The following is a 12130-nucleotide window of genomic DNA, read 5'->3' on the forward strand; positions in this document are numbered from 1 at the left end:
CTCCCGGCATGGAGCCTGCTTCTCCCTCTTCCTGTGTCTCTGCCTTTCTCTCTCCCTCTCTATGTCTATCATAAATAAATAAATAAATAAATAAATAAATAAATAAATAAATAAATAAATCTTTTAAAAATAATTTTTGTTTTCCTTATCGATTTGTTGGTGAATTAATCTCACAAGAATTTTAAAAGACTTTATTTATTTACTCATGAGAGACACAGAGAGAAAGGCACAGACAGGCAGATGGAGAAGGAGGCTCCACGCAGGGAGCCCGAAGCGGTACTCGATCCTGGGATCCTGGGATCCTGGGATCCTGGGACTCGGGGCCACACCCTGGGCCAAAGGTAGGCGCTAAACCGCTGAGCCACCCAGGAATCCCCATCTCACAAGGATTTTTAGAAGTAACTATAATTAAGATACAACCAGCAGAGAAGGCATAAAATTTTGGACGATTCTTCCTAGAAGTGTTAACTTAGAAGCTGTTATTTTATTTTTTAAAGATTTTTGTTTATTTGAGAGAGAAAGAATGAGAGAGTATGCAAGTGCGGGTCGGGGTGGGGAGTTGGGTAGGAGGGTAGAGGGAGAGGGAGAAGCAGACTCCCTGCTGAGGCAGGAGCCCTACCTGAGGCTTGATCCCAGGACCCTGGGATCATGACCTGAGCGGAAGATGGACACCCAACCAACTGAGCCACCCAGGTGCCCCAAGGGATTTCTTTAATTCTAAGGTGTTACTATTATCAACAAAGAAAAGCCATAAAGAATAATATACATTGTGTTAACTGATGGTTAACCTAAATTTTTAGTTGGTTATTTTTAAAATTTTTATTTATTTATTCATGAGAGACACAGAGAGACAGAGAGGCAGAGACACAAGCAGAGGGAGAAGCAGGCTCCATGCAGGGAGCCCCAGGTAGTACTTGATCCCAGGACCTGGTATCACGACCTGAACCAAAGGCAGACCCTCAACCACTGAGCCTTCGCTTCCCTCTAGTTTGTTATTAAGAAAATAGTGACCCAAGGTCTGAACCCCACCTTTACTCTATGTCAGATTTCTCTTATTTGATGAAACATTAGAAAGAAAAAAGGGGAATGGGATGCCTAGCTGGCTCAGTTGATAGAGCATGAGACTCTCGACCTTGATTCTGAGTTCGAGCTCCATGTTGGGTGTAGAGATTACTTAGAAATAAAATCTTAGGGGCACCTGGGTGGCCTGTCAGTTAAGCCTCCGATTCTTGGTTTCCACCCTGGTCATGATCTCAGGGTGCTGGGATTGAGGCCCCTGTCAGGCTCCCATTGGGGAGTCTGCTTGAGGATTCTTTTTCCCTTTGCCCCTTGCTCTGTGTGCGAGCTCTCTCTCTCTCAAATAAATAAATAAATCTTAAAAAAAAATCTTAAAGAAAAAGAAGGAAATAGATATGGTGGTGCTGAACCTAATGGTAGAATTGATCGAGTTAATACAAAATGATGTATCATGTTCTCCATTTCTTCACGATTGCAACAGTATATATAAGTGCAGAGACTTTTTTTCTCCTATTTTGAAAATGTTCACTTGGCACTAGAAACCTATCGATTGTATTTCTCATCTTCCCTATACTGCCCACTTCTCTAAAAAGTGACCAATGCTTGCTCTTGCATTTCTCCAAGAATTCGTCTTTTCTTAACCCACAGCAAGCTCATAACTAAAAGAAAATTACGGAGATCACTAGTGACCTTCCATTCACTAAATTTCCTTTGCTTTCTGTAGGACTTGTCGCCTTAAACTTTTCCACATGCAGATTCTCTGACATTGTCCCCATCCTTCCTCTGGTTTTTCCTCATTAGAACTCTGTGTGATGCGATGTGACACACCTCACAATGGATCTTGACACCTCACTGAATTTCAAGCTTCAGTTGAGAAATTGCTGACTCCAAGATAAATGCCAACTCTATCCTGCAGGGCTCACCACATTGTTGGACTAACCGCATTCTAGACTATTTACAAAGACCACTTTTGACCTTTTTTACAAATACAAGCCCTTGACCTTTAGGTAGGTATGCATGCCTGCTGGCCTCACAGATGCCTTGTACATCATATCTTTGTGATTTGTAGTGGTGCTGAGACACAGGTAGGACCAGATTCAGCTGTGCAATAAATCACTAAAAATAAAAAAAAAATCTCCATAGTGTCTATCACAATATACAGCACAAGATTTTTGTATTTAATGACTGGTTGGTGAATAATATGACAGCCACCTACTTTATAAAATTGTTCTCTTTGATGAAACTATTTTTAGTAATCTTTGCCAGTATAAAGTAATTTGTGATACATCATAGCTTTTTTTTTTTTTTTTAAACATTTTTTAAATTTATTTATGATAGGCACACAGTGAGAGAGAGAGAGGCAGAGACACAGGCAGAGGGAGAAGCAGGCTCCATGCACCGGGAGCCCGATGTGGGATTCGATCCCGGGTCTCCAGGATCGCGCCCTGGGCCAAAGGCAGGCGCCAAACCGCTGCGCCACCCAGGGATCCCCACATCATAGCTTTTTAGTTAAAGTAATACAAAAAAATCCATTTCCTGTAATAAGTCACGATCAATGATTCTGGATAGATTTTGAAATTTAGCCTACAAAAATAGTGGAAAAAACGTGGATAGACTCAAATCATTGCGAACTAAATTTTGTCTTCTCAGGATTCAAAACAAATAATCTGAAAAGGAAAAAATAAAAGTCATTAAGTGGGAAGTTCTGGGTCTGATTCAAGGTTACTGTGAAACTTTGGGATTCCTACTGAGAGATTCAGAGTTTGAAAGAGCTACAATTATTTGTTTTCTCCATAATTAATCCTAAAATTTTGGATTTTACTTATATTAATTGATATGATTTTTTAAAAAGATTTTATTTATTTTAAGGGGGAGGGGCAGAGGGAGAGAAACTGAGCATGGAGCCTACAGGGGCTCGATCCCACGACCCCAAGATCAGACCCAAGCCAAAACCAAGAGTCGGACACCTAACCGATTGCATCACCCAGGTGCCCCTTGGTGTGATTTTTTTTTAAGATTTTATTTATTTATCTATGAGACACACACACATAGAGAGAAGCAGAGACATAGGCAGAGGGAGAAGCAGGCTCCCTGCAGGGAGCTGGTTGTGGAACTCAGTCCCAGGACCCTGGAATCATGACCTGAGCCAAAGGCAGACGCTCAACTACTGAGCCACCCAGGTGTCCCTCCTGGTGTGATTTTTAAGAAGGAAGTTAAAGTCAGGCTAAATAAAAGGGTGTATATATATATATATATATATATATAGCCAGGGCCCTTCCAGTTCCAGCCCCTCCCTTTCTTTACCCTTGTGAATGAGGGAGTCTTGCAGCAAAAGAGCATCAAAATTATGCTTTGATAGGCCAGCAGAAGTAGCTGTGGGGAGTTTCCCCCTCTACTGTATAGGTGCTCTACTCTGAGGAATAGAAGGGTCCACTGCCCCCCTCCTAGGAAGCCAGGGATGGGTGCCCTGAAGCTCTGCTTCAAGGAGCAGTGGCAGGATGGAGCTGGAACCAAGGAACAGAGTGGAATAGTAAGCAGAGCGGGGAAACGAGACACGGGAAATGAGAACTTTCATGTGCCCATCTGAGATGCACGCCTTACACACTGGAAGGCAACCCAATGGGGACGGGCAAGAAACATTTTGAACCTTTCTTGGGACTCTGGATGGTGGGCTCTGGGTTCGAATGGGCACTCTCCAGTTATACCTGCACACCCTTCCAGACCCAGTGGCAAGTTATATGTGAAAGTCCACTGGGAAACTGAGTGATACTGTGACCACCATGACATAGGATTCAATTCCGTATACATCTGCTGAATGCACACCATGTGCCAGGCAGTGGGAATCTAAGGAAGGAAACCGAACAATAATCATTGAGCCTTTGCAGCCATAAAAGGATGCTGTTAGTCAAATCTCCATATCCGAGATCTCAAGGCCATGCAGTCTCCTTATCACAATGGCAGTTTCACACATGTCTGTGGTTGTTTCCTTACTGCGTGTCAAGCTGTAAGCTCTAGGAGTGCAGAGAGCCGTGTCTTCCTCTTCTTTACCGTTGTGTGTTGGAGCTAAGCATAGATTCTAGAATTTGACAGGCATCCAGTAAATATTGATTGAATGAGTGTTACCATGTATTAACCCTTTGTGTGTGTGTGTGTGTGTGTGTGTGTGTGTAGGGGGGGGTGTCATTATCCTTTTTTATAAGTGGGGAAACAGCCATAAAATACCCCAGACCACACAGAAGTAACTGATGGAGGATTCCAGAACAGTTCAGGCTGACTCCACGACCCCGGGGGGCCTTTACACCGCATCCCGGCCCGGGTTGGGGGGGGGCTCCGGACTGCTGGGCAGGCAGACAGGACCGGCGCCCTGGGTACGTACTCGCGACACGAGAGAGATGGGGACCGGAGGCGGTGAGGCGGGGGAGGTGGGGGTCCCCCACTCTGGTTAAATCCCGCCCACTCAGAGGAAGCAAAATTGAGCGGATCGGCTTGTGCCTCCAGCTCAGAATCCAAATTGAGAGTCAGGTGGAAAGAGTTAGGACGCCCTGGGAAAGGAGCGAGGGAGGGGGGAGGGGGTGTCTGCAAGAGGGGTGGCAGCCGTTCCTCCCTGCGTCGCGTCTGCCGCGGCGCAGCGCGACCCGGGGGCCCAGCGGGGCTGTCGCGGCCACTGGTGGCCTGGGCCGGGGCAGCCGCGAGGCCAGGTTCACCTGCACAGGTGGGGCGTCCCCAGACGGTGGCCCCATCAGAGAGCTGCTCCCCGGTCTGCAGGGGGTGGCGGGGAGCGAGGGGCGCGGGGGCCCCGGAGAGAGTCGCAGGGCAAGCACCGAGGCGGGCATCCTCCGCCGGCGCCGTGTCACCACCCCTCCCTCCAATCCCTCCAAGTCGTCCAGCCCCACCGCGGGATTTATTTCCCGATGAGCGAAATCCCCGCCCGCCAACTCCGCGCGGCTGGGCTGGCAGCTCGGGGGGGGGGGGGGGGGGCAGCGACGCGGAGAGGCTATTTTGGGTGTGGGAACGCGGAGGGAGGAGGGGCGGCGCCGCCGGGCTGGGCGCGGGCGCGCGGGGAAAGCCTCCAGCTCGGGCTGCCACGGCAACCGCGTCCAGGCAACGCGCCCGGAAGCCGCTCGGGCGGCGCGAACCCGGCCGGGCCGCGCGCGGGGCCAGGCGGCAGGCGCGCGCTGATTGGACGGCGCTCCCCGCGGCGCGGGCCCGCAGCCGGGCGCCCCGCACAGCCCGCGCCTGGGCCGCCGCACCCAGCCGCGCCCGCGAGGACATGGGCAGCCGCGCCGCGCCCGCCCCCCGCGCCGGTGAGTGCCGCGCCCCGGGCGCCCCCCTGCAGCGCCCCCTGCAGCGCCCCCTGCAGCGCCCCCCGCAGCGGCCCCCGCCCCGGCCCGGCGTGCTCGGCTCCCGGGACGGCCGGTGACCTTGGGGCAGCCGCCCGGGCGGCTAGGCGGGGGGGCGGGGGTGGGGGTGCAGCGCCAGGGCCGCGCGTGGCCCCCGTGACGTGCTGCGGGCGAGGGGGCTAACTGCATGCTGACGCGAGGGGATGAAGTTGGGCACAGAACGCAACTGGCATCGCATTTCTGCGGGGGCCGGGGAGGGGGGAGTTGCGTGCTGGCACACCAGAAGCCGGGAGCGACTGTTTGCGGGAGCTGGGGTGGTGCACAGATTGCCGGGGTGCGGGGTGGGGGGGGGTGAAGCCAGCCGTCCCAGGACTCGGAGCTGAGTGACCTTGGACTGGATAACCTCTCTGCCCCCCCACCCCCACCCCTTCCTCATTAAAACGCGGAGCCCCGGCTCCTCGCAGTTGCCCAGGGCTGTGTGCCTTTGTACTGTGAGCCGAGAAAGGGCCCTAAAGTATGATTCCGCAGGGGCAGGGTGCACAGGACCTAACCGTGTTCGCTCTGCAAGCGATTTCCACTAATTGGCTCTCAGAGTGGCAAGAAATGGTACCGTTTTAGGGGAGATTATGGACAGAAAGCAGTGGGTGGTCCAGAGAGCGGCTTCCCACGATCGATGCCCCAGTTAAAACCTCTTGGGTGCTCTCAAAAGTCATGAACAAAACCAGGGTTCATAGTCCCGAGTTGTTCCCTCCTGTAGTTGATCTCATAGGAAACTTTGTATCTGAACAGGTAAGATCAAGACCCAGTAGTGGCAGGCAGCAGCAAATTAAGTGAGTCATGTCTTCAACATGCACGAGGTTTTGTGTGTGTGTGTGTGTGTGTGTGTGAGTGCGTGCGCGTGTGTGCGCGTGCCCGGCTGCGCTCACGCTCTCATCTTAAAGTCCGCGTATGTCAGTGTTAGAATCTCATAGGAGTAACCAGAAATAATGCTAAAGGGATTTGGATCCACGGAAGTGCAGATCTCCCCGGGAAGCAGGGGCAAACATTTGCAGCTTGCTCTTTAAATAGGAGTTGGGTTTGTGAAAGTAAATATGTTCTCCCCCCCCCACCCCCCCAGAACCATCCCTCGGGTTTGCCCATTGTGGGGGCCTTGTGGTGGAGTGTGTGTATGGGAGGAAGGTACCCCCAGACCCGGTAGGCTGTTGTGACACCTCTTCTATTTTTAGCACCAGCTGGTACTAAAAAGACACTCAGGCCCCTTTCTGTATTCTCAATACTTAAACTTCCCTCTTCCAAGGAGAGGGAAGGGAGGAAATGCCCTGTCCCTCTCATGGGCCCTTGGGCTTGCCTCTTCAGGCTTCCTGCTCCAAAGCCACCCTTAAATGTTCATTCCAGTCTGCTTTCCTCTGTACAAAAATGTGGGTTGGGAAGAAAACATTTTCGGTGTTAATGAATAAGCTTCTGTAAGCTTGTTTACCTGCCGCTTTAATAATCTTTAATGGTTTACATGTTAGAAATCTGATAGCATTCAGACCCAAGAATATTTCCTGCAGGAATTCAGCCCACTGAAGCCCCACAAATCTTTAATGAATCACACTTCATTACACTCGCAAACCTCGTTGACAAACTATTCCACCTTCTGTCTCTCCAGTCTCTCGTTTCTCACATCCTGCAGCCATACTCCTGAATTTTCCTTTTCTGAAGCTCAGCCCATCTTCTGTCCCTCCCCTAGCACCAGAGCCTGAGTGAACAATTTCCCTCACCGGGAGCAGGGATTGGATTTCCTGCTTCTCGATGCTGCTTCCAAAGCATTAACCCTGCCAATAACAAGATCTCCAGTTTACAAGGTCATGCAGTCTGCTCGTGCCCCATCCCCTCCTCCTTCTGTTCTGGATCAGTGCTTACCAAACCTGGGGGGGCTCCCGAGAATCGCCCGGAGTATTATGAAAAATGTGGCTCTTTAGACTCTCTCAAATACACAAAATGAGAATCGTCAAGATGGGCAAGACCTACAAATCCTTACTTTAAAAACAAACCCAACAAGAAGAAGGAGGAGGAAGGAGGATGGGGAGAGAAAACAGAGTTCTGTGGGTGATTCTGATGTACACCCAGGTTTGGCAAGCACTTCACTGGATGCTACAAAAAAGTAACAGACAGATAAACATGGGCAACTAGCTTGGTTCTCGTCTCTACCTTGTCCTTTGCCCATGACTTTGGGGTTTATGTTGAGGCTCTATTAACTCATTGACCTTGAAGTTCCTCAAGGTCTTCAACCATCGACTCCTGTGGCCTCAACGTCCACTTTACTTTTCAACCCCTCACATTTTGGATTTGTTAAGGCTTGGGAATCTTTTTCACCTTCAAGATCTGATCAGGGCTTTGGCCTGCTCAGCTGGTTGTCTCCATTTACGGCATTTGATTTTAACCATTATTGAGGACTCTGGTCCCTTAATTGCTTGCTGTTCCAATCCCTTTATGGCTCCATTTCTTCACTTGGAGTCTATATGTTGCCAGCCATTTCGGTTCTGTCTGGAATCTTTATTCTTAACATATCGGGCTTCTCATATTCCAGTCCTCAATCCAAAATCACCCTCATTATCTACTTTTTCTTCTCCCAGCTTGCCAAGTTATCCAGGAGAAAGTCACAAAGACCTGTGGACTGGTTCCATTGCAAATTTATGCTGGCTCTAATTTCACCGAGGTCTTGCTTTTCTGTGAAAAAAAAAAAAAAAATCCATCTTTTATTAACTCTCTACTGCATTCCTTTAGAGATTGTGCCAGATTTTCCCATTCCTTCCACTTCCAGTCAATTTCCTATCAGCAGATAGCCTTTTTTGCATTGAAGAGATGAAGGATGTCCACGTCCTGGTTTACTGCCCTCTGCCTCAAGATGAGCTGTCATCCTACCCACCTCGCCACCCCAAACATTTTTCTTTACCCATCTTCGTTCTTCTTTATTTCCTCTTTCTCCAAGGGAAAAAAAGAATGTCTACAAGTCCCCTCCCCATAATTAACCCACATACACTGCACACTCTCTGTTCTCTGGACTTTTTTCTATCCTTCTTGCCTCACATGGGAATTTGCTCCGTTACTCCCTTTCTTTGGTTTCTTGGTCCCTCCTTACTCTGCCCAGCTCTCTCCCCACCATATATGCCAGTCATCTTTCTCATAATAAAAAACACTGTGTTAGAGTCCCAGCTCTGTCCACCAGAACTTTCTGCGATGATGGGAATATTTTGTACCTGTGCTGTCCAGTATGATCGTCACTAGCCACTTGTGATTACTGAGCACATGAAATGTGGCTAGTGTGACCGAGGAACTCAATTTCTAGTTTTTGTTAATTTTAAAGATTTTATTTATTTATTCATGAGAGACACACAGAGAGGCAGAGACACAGGCAGAAGGAGAAGCAGGCGCCCTGCAGGGAACCTGATGTGGGACTCGATCCCAGGACCCAGGGATCACTACCTGAGCCGAAGGTAGATGCTCAACCACTGAGCCACCCAAGCGTCCCTAATTTTTGTTCATTTTAAATTAATTTCAAGAGCACACGGGGCGATGGCTGCGGTGTCTGGCGGCGCCACCGGGCACCCGCTGCTCTGTTACACTGTCCTCGGGGTTCCCTCCTCTGACCGCCCACTCGCTTGTCTGGCCCCACCCTTACCTTTGTGCTGAAACTGCTTTCTTGTAGGGCTCCCGCAGAGGTGTCCTGGTTGCAGAGCTGAGGCCTTTACTCTCCCTCCCTCCTTGATCTGCCCCGCCGCCTACTGCCCAGACCTCTCTCTTTCCTTGTCACTGTGTCACTGGTTGTCCACGTGCAACTTGAACCTCATTCATCTTGTTTTTCCTCCTGACTTCTGAACGTGGGATTCAGTGGGGTCCCGTCCTTGGCCTCTCTTCCTCTGCCAGCCTCCTGTCTCCTCTCCCTCCCAGCTGTCAGCTCACCTTGGAGCTAACATTAGCTGTCAATGCATGGTTCCCCGGGGCCTCACCACGATTCACTTGTATCCTGTCCTTCCGTCCTTGCGCCACCTCTGTGAGGCAGATACTCCCATCAGTCCTATTATGTAGGTGAAGAACTTGAAGCAGAGAGAAATGAGAATAACCTAGGTAAGTGGTTGTGAAGGAGCAGACCTGTGAAAGGAATTGGAGCAATCTGACCTTACAGCCTGCTTTAGGTTAGCCTAACGAGGCTTTCCTGAAGCCTCCAGACGCCTTCAAATCTACATTTGGAGCCTGCCTTCTCCCAGATTCCATTTGGAATCTGTTACCCAGAACCCCAACTATTTGGTGTCTAAACAGCTCTTCATCCTGGCTTCCTTAATCACTTTCCCCTTTTTAACTTATTTTGAAATAATTCAGATTTACAGAAAAGTTGCAAAAATAATTTAAATAATTCTCCTCTTTAATCCAAATTCTATAAATATTAACTATTTGCCCAGCTTGCTTTATCCTTCTTTCTCTATATGCTCTCTCTATACATACACACACACACATATGTTGTTATGGTTTTTCAGAACCATTTCAGAGGTAAGTTGTAGACATGATGCCCCTTTACTTACCTCCTCCAGTACTTCAGTGTTATTTCCCAAAAAACCAGGACATTTTTTTGTATAACAAGCATCCAAAATTGAGACATTGTCATTGAATCTGTACTGTTGTCTAATCTACAGACCTTACTCACATGTCACCAGTGGCCCTAATAATGTCTGCTTTTTTTTTTGAGATTTATTTATTTATTTGAGAGGGAGAGAGAGACACACACACACACACACACACACACACACATATGAGTAGGGGGAGGGGCAGAGGGAGAGGGAGAAGCAGGCTCTCTACCCAGGGGCCTCCATCCCAGGACCCATGATCTGAGCCAAAGGCAGGTGCTTAACTGAGCTACCCAGGCACCCCTAATAATGTCCTTTATAGTAGAAGAGAAGGAAAAAAATCTTTAAATCTTTTGCTCTGTTAGTTCTCACCCCTCTTTAATCTCCTTTTGTCTGGATGGTTCCTTCGTTCTTTGTCTTTCACGGCCTTGATGCTTTGGAAGAGTATAGGCTGAGATTTTGTTCTATATCCTTTAACTTGGTTTTGCCTGTGTTTCTCATGGTGGATTTAGGGAGGCACCCCATGGGGGGACAGTATGCCCCTCTCACTGTGTTCCCTAATGATTTCTGTGCCTGTTGCCATCCTCTGTAACCTGCTCTTGGTCGCCAGCGTTATTCTAACTTCTCTTTTCTGCACTCCCACAGGCAGTTGGTCATTGAGCATGGAGGTGCTCCCTGCACGGTGTCTCTCAATTACTCTCTTCCTTTCTGTTCCTACTGCTTCTCTCCTGTCTCAGGAGTCCATGCCTCTGCAAACAATCCCAGCGACCCTCCCAGCCTTTACTTTCACTGCTTTCCAATAGGAACCCCTGTGCTGGGAAATTTCACCAGTCAGTGCGTCCTCTGCTTTGCCCTCCCTTCACCATTTCTCATGCTGCCCTGTGTTTCCTTAACCCATCCTTTTGAGTGTCCAACTCAAATGCTTTTCTGGATGGCCCAGTTCACACTGGTCCTGCCTTCTGCCCAGAGGCAATGCCTGATTTGTACCACTCACGGGGCAGGTTACCAGCCTCTCTGCTCTTGCATGGTGGCCTGCCTGTTTTATTTCCCTGTTGAATTGAAGCTCTGAAGTGTGGGGGCTGTGTCTTGTTCAGCACTGTAGAGGCTCAATGAGTATTTGCTGACTGGACTCATTTACTTGATTAATCATGTAGTGAAATGTGCAGGATGATCTTAGAATTGTCAGCAAGCATCCAGTATGTGATAGTGGGTGTGAAACCCATGCCATACTCCAGGAGTCAGGTAGATGTGGGTTCAAAATAGAGCAAAACGGTGGATAATTCGAAAAGGTACTAACCTGTTATAAGTGCAGTAAGTGATTTTCCCCCGATGACACCTAAGCCTTGGGTATATGTGTCAAGACAAAGAAATGGCATATTCAATTTTAAAAAAAGAGTGAAGAAACCTAACATAGCATATTAAAAATGGCCCATCTATTTCTTCACACCCCAAATGAGCAGCTGCATGTGTGAGGAGCAGTTTTCTCAGGCTTGCATCCTCCCTGGGAGCCCTCGGACCACCTGTTTCTCTCTTCATTGTCTAGCCGCCTCTCCCTCCTGTCACCCATCAGCGCTGCCTTTCTGCCTTCACTCTTTCCCTCTGCTCCTTTGATTCTCCTGCCTGTTCCTTTCTCTTAATAACTCTTCTGCTTTCATCCCTCTCTGCATGCATTATTTTACTTTTTGACTTGTTGGATATGATTTTATGTTCCATGCATTTTTAATATAAAAGCAGGTGAAAAAAGATAAGACACTTTTGATTTTTGTGTTACTACTCCGTGATCTTCTGTTGTCCCTCCCCTCCACCCCCATTGGTTAAGTGCTTCTTGGTATTTTAAGAACATGGTTAGCAGTGATAATAAAATGGTTTATTGGGGTACCTTTCTGGTCCACCAGGAAATGACTGGGAATGTGTTGGTTGACAGACCTCAGAAGGCCTGAGTTTTTCAGTCTCTGTGAAAGCAAAATTGGCATTTGAAGTCAGTAATCAGATTTTAGGGTGGTGACTTGTTGAGCTTGTTGGAATGACAGTATTTTTGCTTAAGGCGTGCCTGCGCTTGCTGGCTGGTGGTCAGCTTTTTTTCTCATTCTTAAGAGAATGCTTTTGTGCAGATGACATCTTCTCTGGATAAAGTAGCTACCGAAGTGAAGGCAAGAGATTCTGCTGCTT

The 12130-nt window shown here is 48.5% G+C and overlaps 1 protein-coding gene and 1 long non-coding RNA gene across 3 annotated transcripts in view; one reads left to right on the forward strand and one right to left on the reverse strand.

Moving 5' to 3' along the window:
- Positions 1-2360: 2360 nt before the first annotated feature.
- LOC140622999 (uncharacterized) lies at positions 2361-4964 on the reverse strand. The gene is made up of 3 exons (XR_012022669.1): positions 4722-4964; positions 4009-4093; positions 2361-2684 (listed from the first exon to the last, which is right to left on the reverse strand). It is a non-coding gene; the product is annotated as an uncharacterized lncRNA (long non-coding RNA).
- Positions 4965-5224: 260 nt separating this feature from the next.
- The window catches only part of FAM81A (family with sequence similarity 81 member A), a 75885-nt gene continuing 68979 nt past the window's right edge, over positions 5225-12130 (forward strand). The window contains exon 1 of one of the 2 annotated variants that reach the window (XM_072808828.1): positions 5225-5321. The gene's annotated coding sequence lies outside the window, so the exon portion shown is untranslated. The remainder of the gene's footprint in view (positions 5322-12130) is intronic. The other variant, XM_072808829.1, reaches the window with a different exon arrangement.

Source organism: Canis lupus, chromosome 32 (assembly GCF_048164855.1).
Source record: "Canis lupus baileyi chromosome 32, mCanLup2.hap1, whole genome shotgun sequence".
Lineage (NCBI taxonomy): Eukaryota > Metazoa > Chordata > Mammalia > Carnivora > Canidae > Canis > Canis lupus.